We start from the raw sequence: 13,125 nt of genomic DNA on the forward strand, positions 1-13,125 counted from the left end.
ATTAGGGTCAGATTTAGAAAACCACAGTCCTGCCTTCAGGTGTGCTGCTCTCAATCAGAGCCTTCTTCATAAGTGAAGGACATGACTGATGACAAAACATATATTGTAATGTTTATTTAACAACTAGCTGGCCCTGGTGGTCTAGTGCTTACATGTAAGGGCAGAAGTGTCAGTCATTTACCAACCCACTATATCCTAACACAGGGGTCTGCTGGAGCCATTCCCAGCCAACACAGGGCACAAGGCAGGAACAAACCCCGGGCAGGGTGCCAGCCCACCGCAGGACACACACACTCCCACACACCAACAACAATTTAGGATCGCCAATGCACCTAACCTTCATGTCTTTGGACTGTGGGAGGAAACCTACGCAGACACGAGGAGAACATGCAAACTCCACACAGGGACGACCTGGGAAGCGAACCCAGGCCTCCTTACTGCAAGGCAGCAGCGCTACCCACTGCACCACCGTTCTGCCCTAGAAGTGTCATCTATGAGTAATAGAAATGAAATCAGCAGTCCACAATGCCACTCATGATCCACTCATTCAAGGATGTCATTCTTGACACACCCATTTCAAGACATTAGTTGTATTTACTTATACAAATCATTGCCTTTTTCATTCCAACAGATGGTTACATTTAAATGGAAAAACGTTAGGACATAGAACTGATTGATGGAGGAAGCACTAATCCCACTGGGAGCTACTGATTGTCAAACTGTGGGGTCTCAAACTTCAGTCTTGGGTGGTCAGTGTGTTCTCTTTATAGCTGTTAGTGGAACTGCACACTCATCAACATCATTTATTCCTGCCTTCATTTTGATCCCCAGAATGTTTAATGGATGCGAATGAGATTAGTAGTTCCTCTATAATTTTTTATTCCCTATATTTTCTCCAGGTACGTTTTCCTTTAAGTTATAGTGTTAGTTTGTCTGTTGTGTCGATTATATGTCATTTGCTTTGCTGGAATAAAACTCTGATGCACTTTATTACTACATGCAATGCAAGATGCATTCCAACTGATGGAGCATTAATGCCAATTATGACCCAACAAAGTGTAACTGCTGGATGGTCAGAAATCAGTGTGTATTATATAGAATCTTTGTGGTGGCGTAACAGTTCATGGAAGTTTTCTAGTTTTTGTGCATCTTTTTGTAGTCTTCTTCTTATGGAGTTGTAAATGTCCTTTTTCTTGTATTTCTGATTTTCTTTTTTCTTTTGCAGGCCTCCCAGTGCTGTAGGTGAGCAGCTAATAGGTCTGCTATTGGAACCTAGCAGACTACCACCAAGTAACTGAGACATTAGCTATTCCAGGCTTTTAGTGTTTGGCCCATCTTTTGTGATGCCCCATTTTGTAAGTTGGCTATTTCTTTGTTTTAATTTGTGATATTCCGTCTATGGCTTAGCCATAACTTTTATGTTTCAGCCAGGGTTTTCCCCTGGTTGTTGTCTTTATTAATTTTTTTTATTAAAGTCAATATTGTTACTTATGTTTACTATTTCTGTAACTATTTATTTATCAGTTTTCATATTATATACAGTGGTGTGAAAAACTATTTGCCCCCTTCCTGATTTCTTATTCTTTTGCATGTTTGTCACACAAAATGATTCTGATCATCAAAAACATTTAACCATTAGTCAAATATAACACAAGTAAACACAAAATACAGTTTTTAAATGATGGTTTTTATTATTTAGGGAGAAAAAAAAAATCCAAACCTACATGGCCCTGTGTGAAAAAGTAATTGCCCCCTTGTTAAAAAATAACCTGACTGTGGTGTATCACACCTGAGTTCAATTTCTGTAGCCACCCCAGTCCTGATTACTGCCACACCTGTTTCAATCAAGAAATCACTTAAATAGGAGCTGCCTGACACAGAGAAGTAGACCAAAAGCACCTCAAAAGCTAGACATCATGCCAAGATCCAAAGAAATTCAGGAACAAATGAGAACAGAAGTAATTGAGATCTATCAGTCTGGTAAAGGTTATAAAGCCATTTCTAAAGCTTTGGGACTCCAGCGAACCACAGTGAGAGCCATTATCCACAAATGGCAAAACATGGAACAGTGGTGAACCTTCCCAGGAGTGGCCGGCCGACCAAAATTACCCCAGGAGTGCAGAGACGACTCATCCGAGAGGTCACAAAAGACCCCAGGACAACGTCTAAAGAACTGCAGGCCTCACTTGCCTCAATTAAGGTCAGTGTTCACGACTCCACCATAAGAAAGAGACTGAGCAAAAACGGCCTGCATGGCAGATTTCCAAGACGCAAACCACTGTTAAGCAAAAAGAACATTAGGGCTCGTCTCAATTTTGCTAAGAAACATCTCAATGATTGCCAAGACTTTTGGGAAAATACCTTGTAGACTGATGAGACAAAAGTTGAACTTTTTGGAAGGCAAATGTCCCGTTACATCTGGCGTAAAAGGAACACAGCATTTCAGAAAAAGAACATCATACCAACAGTAAAATATGGTGGTGGTAGTGTGATGGTCTGGGGTTGTTTTGCTGCTTCAGGACCTGGAAGGCTTGCTGTGATAGATGGAACCATGAATTCTACTGTCTACCAAAAAATCCTGAAGGAGAATGTCCGGCCATCTGTTTGTCAACTCAAGCTGAAGCGATCTTGGTGCTGCAACAGGACAATGACCCAAAACACACCAGAAAATCCACCTCTGAATGGCTGAAGAAAAACAAAATGAAGACTTTGGAGTGGCCTAGTCAAAGTCCTGACCTGAATCCAATTGAGATGCTATGGCATGACCTTAAAAAGGCGGTTCATGCTAGAAAACCCTCAAATAAAGCTGAATTACAACAATTCTGCAAAGATGAGTGGGCCAAAATTCCTCCAGAGCGCTGTAAAAGACTCATTGCAAGTTATCGCAAACGCTTGATTGCAGTTATTGCTGCTAAGGGTGGCCCAACCAGTTATTAGGTTCAGGGGGCAATTACTTTTTCACACAGGGCCATGTAGGTTTGGATTTTTTCTCCTAAATAATAAAACCATCATTTAAAACTGCATTTTGTGTTTACTTGTGTTATATTTGACTAATGGTTAAATGTGTTTGATGATCAGAAACATTTTGTGTGACAAACATGCAAAAGAATAAGAAATCAGGAAGGGGGCAAATAGTTTTTCACACCACTGTATATCATATCATATCTGCTATGTTCTGTGTGTTTCCCGAAGAGGAGCCACCTGCCTGTCATTGCACAGGGACTGCCCCTCCGCCTTTCTGTTTTATTTATTGTGTTTTTACCTTTTTTTGCTCTGTTTAACCATTGTTTTGGATTCAGTATTGTGACTCCTTTGCTACTGGATTGCCTATTTTTAAGTGCTTTTTTCTCTTTTGTGCTCCTTTGTTTGAGATCATAATAATAAAGATTATAAAGGCTGACACGTCCTCCCTTTCCTGGGGCTATTTGTTTCAGTTTTAGGCAGGGCTGTGGGATCAGTACATAAAACCATTAACTCCAACCCCAATTCATCAATTTATGGTAGATCTGTTTGTAATTCAACTAATATATACAAGGCATTTCACCCCTGCCAACATGAATGATCCGGTTACCTTTTAGCGTCCTAACCTTTTAAAGTTTACAGTAGGTGTAAAGGATGTAGCAGTGTCATTATGGCTTTTTATTAAAGAAGTTAGAAATATTGAGCAGCATTAAACCTAACAGAAAACTATCTCTATATACTGTATAATCTTCATTTGGATCTTGATCTTTGTTTGTCCGCTAATGAATTAGAAGAAGAAGCACTAGATGGCAGTAGAGAGACAGCTAAAACATAGGCATTGCATTAAGAATCTCCTCCAGGCTTATACTACTGAAGACTGTAGTACTCCAGTCACACCTCAAAACACAGACATTCAAACTAAACAAACAGTTGTGCTTTAAATTAACTAAAGAGATCTTCATTTAGATCTTGATCTTTGTTTGTCCGCGAATTCCACGCATGCGTAGACCACCTTCCAGTTTAGTATGTTGTTGTTACTCACGGATGTCAACAATGTGCCGGAATAAAGAAAGGGGTGGTGGACAGTGTTAAGCTGCTAGCTCCTGAGGCCTGGTTAGAGAATGAGATTGCCGAAGATAAAAGGTACGTGCCTACGTAACATACTGTATGAATGAAAGAAAGACAGTGGGTAAAATGAATGACAACGTAACAGCACGCTCCGGAAATTATTATTGTTACGCTAGCGGACGAGTGCTGCGCGTCTCACAGTTGTACCGTGGGTTTGCTCACATGTCAGTGAAGTGATCCCTATTTATGCTTTAAAGAGCCTGGATACCTGTGTCCCCCTTTTATAACCATTGCTCCGTGTATATTGCCTTACTCTTTGGATTGCCACAAAGCAACCTGTGAGATTGGAGAAAGATTGAGAAGAGATCATGAGAGGAAACTACAGCGTCGTGAAAACGAGACGGACTACGAACAGACAGAAGCAGAAATGCTCCTGCACCACCACATAATTACTATTCGGACAGTGATTCCGAGTAGGCCGTTCCTATCGTATCAATGTCCAAGGTTTTTCTTTTGTAATTTTGTTTCCCTTATAAAAATCATAATGCTGTGCGTCTAAGGGCCCAGTTCACGACTGGCAGCCGCGTTTAAACAGGGACCCTTCACAGACAACTTTAACACGCACAATATAGTTGGGTGCACATGGCTAGTAGGCTATATTTTTATCTGAAAGCTAGAAGAAAAAAATAGTTGAATTGAATTAGTATATGTGAAATTAGAAATTTTACCACCCTATATTACAATTTAAATTTAGTTCGTAGTCAGTATCGGTGCAACTCCAACTCCAGTAATCCAATAACTGCTTTCAACTCAGACTCCACAGTCCTGGTTTTTGGGACAGCTAACTATATTAACTAGTTTGTCATTCTGAGGGCCGGCCCCCCAACTACATTGAGAAGCCTCACTGGCATTTCGTTAACAAGTATTCCTCGATTTATGACAATAATTTCTTTGTTCAGCTTAACATTATTCTTTAGCTCTTGGGCTTTCTTTGAGCAGTTTCTTCTTTTTGCACTTTAAACTTTAGGTTCTTTGGAATGATTATTTTGTACTTTTTAATGTCAACTTTTCTTTTCTGGTTTTCAATTCTTGACACTTTGTAAACTTTAAAGTTTTTGATTCTTTTCTTAGGAATGTCTCTTTTTTACTTAAAAAAATTAAATATGCAAAGTTGTGTTTATTTGTTGTAGAAGTCTTGGTGGTTCCCCTTTGAGAAGTTTTCTTGCTTTTTTAAGCTTCTATGCCTGAATCACAGCAGATAACATAATATAATCTTTGAAATCACTCGTTTTGTCTGTTAGTTGGCTTTCCAAAAGCCAGCCAGTGCTCGATGCTTGAACAGCCATCATGCTGGGCAGAGAACTGTGTCCTTTGACAAACCTCAAGAGGATATAAGAAACTGGGCAGAGAGTTTAGAAGAAAAGTGTAAATAGGAGCCCTATTGCGGCCATGAATGCTTTCCTAGTTACCAGTGCATGATGGTGAGTAGCAAAAGATTGCTGATACTGACAGTGTTCATGTTGTAGAGGAACTCCAGATTACATTTGAAATGATATACTTTGGTCCTCAATGCTCTTCATTAACTAGAGCTGCTTTGCTGGTCTACAGCAGGGTGGTGAACTGATGCATGTGAAGCTAGAATGTTCATTCATTTGATCAGACATTTTACCATTTTAGTTGGCAGTTTCTGCCGTTTTGGGAACCACCTATACAGGACAAGGACCTCTGCACATTTAAAGGGACAGTGCATTAGATAGATAGATAATACAAAAAGGCAGAAATAACATATACATATGAAAAATTATATTTCAAAAACAACAATTAAATACAAGCCAGGGAACAAAACTCTTGCAGAAACCTAATAATAATAGGCATGAAAAATGTCAGTAACTAATAACTGAAAAACTGCAGGTGCATTAGCCAGTCCATATGGCATTACCTATTATTTGTACTGTCCAATATTATAAGTGGTTTTATAATCATTCTCTTTATTAATACAAATTAAATTTTAGGTGCCATGTGAATCTAACTTTATGAATACTGGGATCCAGTGACTTGGTTTAATGAGGAAGAGATGAGAGGTGTCACATATTTGGTTTTCATTATAATTTTATTTAACTCTCTGTAATCAACAGGGGACTTATATGGCCACCCATCTCTTTGACTGACATATATATATTAGATATATAGATAGATATATATACTCTGCTGCTTGCGTTCTGAAGAGAGGGCTGAATGCACCCCAAGGAGATGCGGTCGCTGCTCCAAAACCCTCTCTTAAATGGTGATACAATGGGAAACAAATAGTTTTTTATTTTACCTCCTCTTTGCTCGATCAGCTGCTGGCTTGCTGCTGCTGCTGCTGCCGTGCCATGTGATCTGCGTCTCACGCGGCGCTTCAGACATTTAAAAGCCTGTACAACAGCTGTCCTACTCTTTGTCTTTGATTTCCAGCCCTGGGCATTGTTAAATATCTTGGCAAAAAGTCTTGTCTTGCGGGATGTGAGTTCTTGATATTTTTTAGTTTATGATTCAAAAACGGAATAAGAATCTGAAATATATATAGATATATATATATATATATATACATATATATATATACTGTCACGCACGAACGCTTGGGGAGCAGCTTAAAGACCCGATTTGCACCACAGTAAGCCATGCCAGGGGACAGTGGAAGCATACTAACCTCTCTCTCTTTGTTTCCTCAGAAAGACCGAGATGCCGCCGCCATAACTTCACCTGGATGTTTCACAGAGCTGCACCAGTTCCAGGTTCCCTTATTCCCTCTGCTTCACCAAAGATTACGTCAGACTCCCATCCACCACCACGATTTACCCAGCATTCCACGTTTTAATTTCTGGTCCACCCCTATAAACTGTCCATCTGCCTACCCTTCAATGTCTCATGTTTTTGAAACTATTGACCTTATTTTGTGTTGGCATTCAGTATACGGGGCTCAAAACCTCAAATCTTTATGAGAGTGTTGTCTTTTCTTCACCATATATATATATATATATATATACTAGCAGAATACCAAGCTTCAGGAGAAGTAGTGTGTTAAAGAAGTTATGAAAAAGAAAAGCAAACATTTTAAAAATAATGTAAGATGATTGTTAATGTAATTGTTTTGTCATTGATATGAGTGTTGCTGGCATATATATATATATATATATATATATATATATATATATATATATATATATATATATATATATACACATCTATACACATATATATAGTTATATATATATACATATACACACATACATATATATACATATACATATATATACACATACTGTATATATACACACACACATATATATATACATACTGTATATACAATATATATACAAATCTACATATATATATCCATATATATATATATTAGGTGGGACTCGATTAAAAAATTAATCCAATTAATTAGAGGCTGTGTAAGAATTAATCTTGATTAATCGTATGTAATCGCACACGTAAATTTGCCCCAAATCGCAAATGTTTTTTTTTTTATTTAAAACGGTTTTAGTGGGCTTACAGAATCAAATAATAGACATGGACATGAATATTGTAAACTGAAGCTGTTTTAATTTCTGAAAAAAAGCTTTTAAACTGCATTTGAATTCAAAACAGAAACAAAAATATCATCCCTGGTTAAAATTGGGCAGACTTAAAAATAAAGTGGTAGTTTAAGTACTTTAAGTACATTTTCAGAATAGTATTGTCTTTAAATAATAATAACCAAAATTTCAACATAAAGTGCAGTTTTCTTCTTAAAAAATAAGTCAGAAACATAAAAGGTAATTTGACCAGCTTACTCTTTAAACTCTGAGTAACATTAGCCAAAATTATTTTGTACATTAGGCTAAAACAGTGTGATCATTGAACATTTTGTAATTAGATGTATTTAGAATTACTAACGGTCACGGAAGTCCAATGATCCCCAGTAAGAGCCACAAAGTCCGCTTTCTGTAATGCATCTAATTTTGCTTGCTTTTCAGTGTGCACAAAACCATGCTTTTATCAAGGCTTCGCTCGGGTAGTCGAAATGATCAGTCGTAGGAACGCTTTATTCCGACTCTAACATTTTTGTAGCTGTGATGTGTGCATCAGTGTAATGGATGTACCAGGAAATCATGCATTGACAAAAGTTCCCGCTTGCTTGGAATTGAAAGTGTGATTAAATGCGTTATTTTTAACGCGTATGGAGTACATGCATCGAAGCTTCTCAGCTGTGCTTGTGCTAAGAAAGGGAAAATTTTAAAATAACGTAACATGATTCTGCTAACCTAATATTTTTCATACGTCCCAAACCAAGGAGATGCTAAGGTAAAATGAATCGGGTAGCGTACATAGTCAGTACATCCCTCTCGAATCGAACCTCAATGTCGGCGTTAGAGGCTTAAGACTCTACAATTAGCCACAGCGTGTGGCTTGTCTATGCTAAAGTATGTATTGTAGATCGGGTATATATATACATTTATATATATACCCGTATATCGAGTGGAGAAGTAGAAGTTATGAAAAGAAAAGGGAACATTTTAAAAATAACGTAACATGATTGTCAATATACAGTAATTGTTTTGTGAGTGTTATTGAATGTTGCTGTCATCAAGGATTTGATTATCATTATTTCTTTCAATCAGGCTCGTATTTGTAGGATGTGTTCAAGTTACATTCCGTGTTTGTCAATCGTTGTAAAGATAGGAGGTTTCATTCATTGATTAGTTCCTTACTGCATCAATAAACAGCTTGTCTTCCTTTTATCTGTGATGTGACAAACTGCATGCACGGGTTTTTTTACGCTGTCTTCCTTTAGCAGGACATTCACTTTTTCCACCGTGTGCTTTGTTTCCGCAGTAGCTGCACTTATGAATATGATTGTATGTATAAGACGCTCATATTTTTTGCTGCCTTCTCAATTGTGTAATTCGGTTTTTGTTCAGCACTCTTTGGAACTGTTGCTTTTTGTCTGTGCACTGCGTCAGTTCACGTGAGCCGCTTGGTGTTCTTGCATCGAAGGTTCCCAGCTGTACTGGTGCCATCTCGTAATGTCAGCTAAGACCCGCACTTAAAAGTTTCTCTCGCAGTTTCAATGAGTTTGTGCCAAACACCACCCTGACCATCTCATCTTCCTCTGCATAAGCACAGTCCTTCACCCGTGAATATTTACCGGCAGTGTTTGTATTGGATTGCCGCTGATGGACGGCCTTATATGGGCAGGCACTAAATTACAAACGCTAGTGGCAGCCTGTCTATGAACTTAATTTAATATAAACTTACGGTTCACGCCGTGCTTTGTTTCCGCAGTAGCTGTACTTATGAATATGCTTGTATGCATCATTTGCTTCATAATGTTTTTCTGCCTTCTCAATTGTGAAATGGCGTTTTGTGCTGATCGCTGTTTGGAGTTCTTCCTTGTTCTCTACGTACTTACGTAGGAGGCGTGATGATGTCACACAAACTCCCCCCAGCATCTCCAACTCAAGACTCCATTACATTATATGGGGAAAAATAGCTTCCAGTTATGACCCTTATGCGTAGAATTTCGAAATGAAACCTGCCCAACTTTTGTAAGTAAGCTGTAAGGAATAAGCCTGCCAAATTTCAGCCTTCTACCTACACGGGATGTTGGAGAATTAGTGATGAGTGAGTGAGTGAGTGAGGGCTTTGCCTTTTATTAGTATATATACATTCTATAAATTCTCTTTAAGTTACTGTAGTTTTGCACTGCTTCATGCTCATGTTTTGACTGTATGTAAACTTTACCCTTTGGACACAGAGCTCTAGGCATCAAATTAATAGGACAGCTGAGGTTTTGATGTGGGGGCAATAAAAAACACTTCTCCCCACAATTACAGCAAAGGACTATTGCGATGATAAGTTTTGGTTTCGTTGGCAATATGGGCTTCTGTGAATAAATTGTTCATTGCTCCAATCAATTGTAGGATTGTGATGTTGTAAGCAGGAAGACTTCAAAACTAGTTGAGTAATGAGTGATTGAATAACCAAAAAAAAGTCAGAGTTTATTTATGCAAAGCCCAATTAAATGGGCAAGTTATGTTTTCTGAAATTCATCAACCACCAAATAATCTTTATAACCTATGCATGAATTCTGTGCAGGGCTGGTGCCCCACCCAAGGACGGTTCTTGCCTCGGGCTCGTTGTTTCAGGATTGGTTCCGCTACCTGCAACTTAATAGGAAAAAGATGAATGTGGATGAGCTCCTTAAATAACAGCATGCCAGACTTCCCCCTCCAACTTGCCTCAGCTATACAATTGTACACGTGAAAAACTCGTCTAGCTCCTGTACATCTGACCGATAGTCCAGCCAAACCATGCAGCCGTACAAGAGTTTGATGGTGCATTTTGTGGCCAATAACTGGACCCTGCAAAGTTTCTGTCTCCAAACATCTTAATTCCCCAGTGACCATACTGGCAAAATAATCACCCAGGAGCGGAAAAGATTTATCGGCCTACCAGAGTCTCAGTGAAGAGTGACAAGTGCGTATGATTACAGACAGAGGCACTAACATGATTAAAGCTCTTGGAGTGAACAATTGGACCCACTTTCAGTGCTTTGGGCACATACTGCACAATGCCACAGGTGAGTGTCTAAATGACAAAGTATTGATCAAATCAAATTAATGAGTTAAAATGGTGTTTATATAAATGTGCTTTAGGAAGTTGTTTTTTTTTTTAAACTGATTAGACAAAGCTGTAACACGCAGGTCCCACACTATCACATTTCAGTAATAGCAACTAAACAGTAAATTATTTTTATAAATATTTTATCTAATTTCATTTTGCATACTTAATTTCAAGTGCATACTTAAAAAAATCACACGTCATATATATACAGTGGTGTGAAAAACTATTTGCCCCCTTCCTGATTTCTTATTCTTTTGCATGTTTGTCACACAAAATGTTTCTGATCATCAAACACATTTAACCATTAGTCAAATATAACACAAGTAAACACAAAATGCAGTTTTTAAATGATGGTTTTATTATTTAGGGAGAAAAAAAAATCCAAACCTACATGGCCCTGTGTGAAAAGTAATTGCCCCTGAACCTAATAACTGGTTGGGCCACCCTTAGCAGCAATAACTGCAATCAGTTTGCTTATGATAACTTGCAATGAGTCTTTTATAGCTCTGGAGGAATTTTGGCCCACTCATCTTTGCAGAATTGTTGTAATTCAGCTTTATTTTAGGGTTTTCTAGCATGAACCGCCTTTTTAAGGTCATGCCATAGCATCTCAATTGGATTCAGGTCAGGACTTTGACTAGGCCACTCCAAAGTCTTCATTTTGTTTTTCTTCAGCCATTCAGAGGTGGATTTGCTGGTGTGTTTTGGGTCATTGTCCTGTTGCAGCACCCAAGATCGCTTCAGCTTGAGTTGATGAACAGATGGCTGGACATTCTCCTTCAGGATTTTTTGGTAGACAGTAGAATTCATGGTTCCACCTATCACAGCAAGCCTTCCAGGTCCTGAAGCAGCAAAACCACCCCAGACCATCATACTACCACCACCATATTTTACTGTTGGTATGATGTTCTTTTTCTGAAATGCTGTGTTCCTTTTACGCCAGATGTAACGGACATTTGCCTTCCAAAAAGTTCAACTTTTGTCTCATCAGTCCACAAGGTATTTTCCCAAAAGTCTTGGCAATCATTGAGATGTTTCTTAGCAAAATTGAGACGAGCCCTAATGTTCTTTTTGCTTAACAGTGGTTTGCATCTTGAAATCTGCCATGCAGGCCGTTTTGCCCAGTCTCTTTCTTATGGTGGAGTTGTGAACACTGACCTTAATTGAGGCAAGTGAGGCCTGCAGTTCTTTAGACGTTGTCCTGGGGTCTTTTGTGACCTCTCGGATGAGTCATCTCTGCGCTCTTGGGGTAATTTTGGTCGGCCGGCCACTCCTGGGAAGTTTCACCACTGTTCCATGTTTTGCCATTTGTGGATAATGGCTCTCACTGTGGTTCGCTGGAGTCCCAAAGCTTTAGAAATGGCTTTATAACCTTTACCTGACTGATAGATCTCAATTACTTCTGTTCTCATTTGTTCCTGAATTTCTTTGGATCTTGGCATGATGTCTAGCTTTTGAGGTGCTTTTGGTCAACTTCTCTGTGTCAGGCACCTCCTATTTAAGTGATTTCTTGATTGAAACAGGTGTGGCAGTAATCAGGACTGGGGGTGGCTACAGAAATTGAACTCAGGTGTGACACCACAGTTAGGTTATTTTTTAACAAGGGGGCAATTACTTTTTCACACAGGGCCATGTAGGTTTGGATTTTTTCTCCTAAATAATAAAAACCATCATTTAAAAACTGTATTTTGTGTTTACTTGTGTTATATTTGACTAATGGTTAAATGTGTTTGATGATCAGAAACATTTTGTGTGACAAACATGCAAAAGAATAAGAAATCAGGAAGGGGGCAAATAGTTTTTCATACCACTGTATATATATATAACAGACACACGGTGTGAACACAGCATGTATGTATTCATGTATATGTATGTGTCACTTTGAAAGTGAGTCCTTTGTATGCATATATGAAATGTTAAAATGTGAAATATTTTTAAATGTTTAGCCAAATTAGTCTATGCTATATAGTGTGTGATTGTAGTTAGTGTCACAGTATTGATAGTTTATACATTTTTTTCTACACAGAGAAAATGTGTAGACCAGTGATTTCCCAATCTCAGTCCTGTGGCTGCAAGTTTGTGTTCCAACCAGATACCTAATCAGTGACCTGATAACTCTGATCTCATTTAATTAGCTGGTATTATGTTTGTTTTATTCTACACTCAGAAATGCACAGCAGCATGATTTTTACATTTATAAGACACTAGCAGAATACCCGTGCTTCGCAGCGGAGAAATTGAGTGTTAAAGAAGTTATGAAAAAGAAAAGGAAAAATTTTAAAAATAACGTAACTTGATTGTTAATGCAATTATTTTGTCATTGATACGAGTGTTGCTGGCATATATATATATATATATATATACACACACAGACACACACATACAGTATATAAACATATATATATACACACACACACACACATTATATATACAGTCAACCCTCGT

General features: G+C 38.3%; 1 protein-coding gene across 3 annotated transcripts in view; it reads left to right on the forward strand.

Annotated features, from left to right (window-relative positions):
* sertad2b (SERTA domain containing 2b) overlaps positions 1–7,005 on the forward strand; it is a 71,031-nt gene extending 64,026 nt beyond the window's left edge. For all 3 annotated transcript variants that reach the window (XR_005630836.1, XR_005630838.1, XR_005630837.1), the window contains 2 exons: positions 1,226–1,355; positions 6,741–7,005. The gene's annotated coding sequence lies outside the window, so the exon portion shown is untranslated. The remainder of the gene's footprint in view (positions 1–1,225; positions 1,356–6,740) is intronic.
* The last annotated feature ends 6,120 nt before the right edge of the window (positions 7,006–13,125 follow it).

Source organism: Polypterus senegalus, chromosome 16, assembly GCF_016835505.1.
Source record: "Polypterus senegalus isolate Bchr_013 chromosome 16, ASM1683550v1, whole genome shotgun sequence".
NCBI lineage: Eukaryota > Metazoa > Chordata > Cladistia > Polypteriformes > Polypteridae > Polypterus > Polypterus senegalus.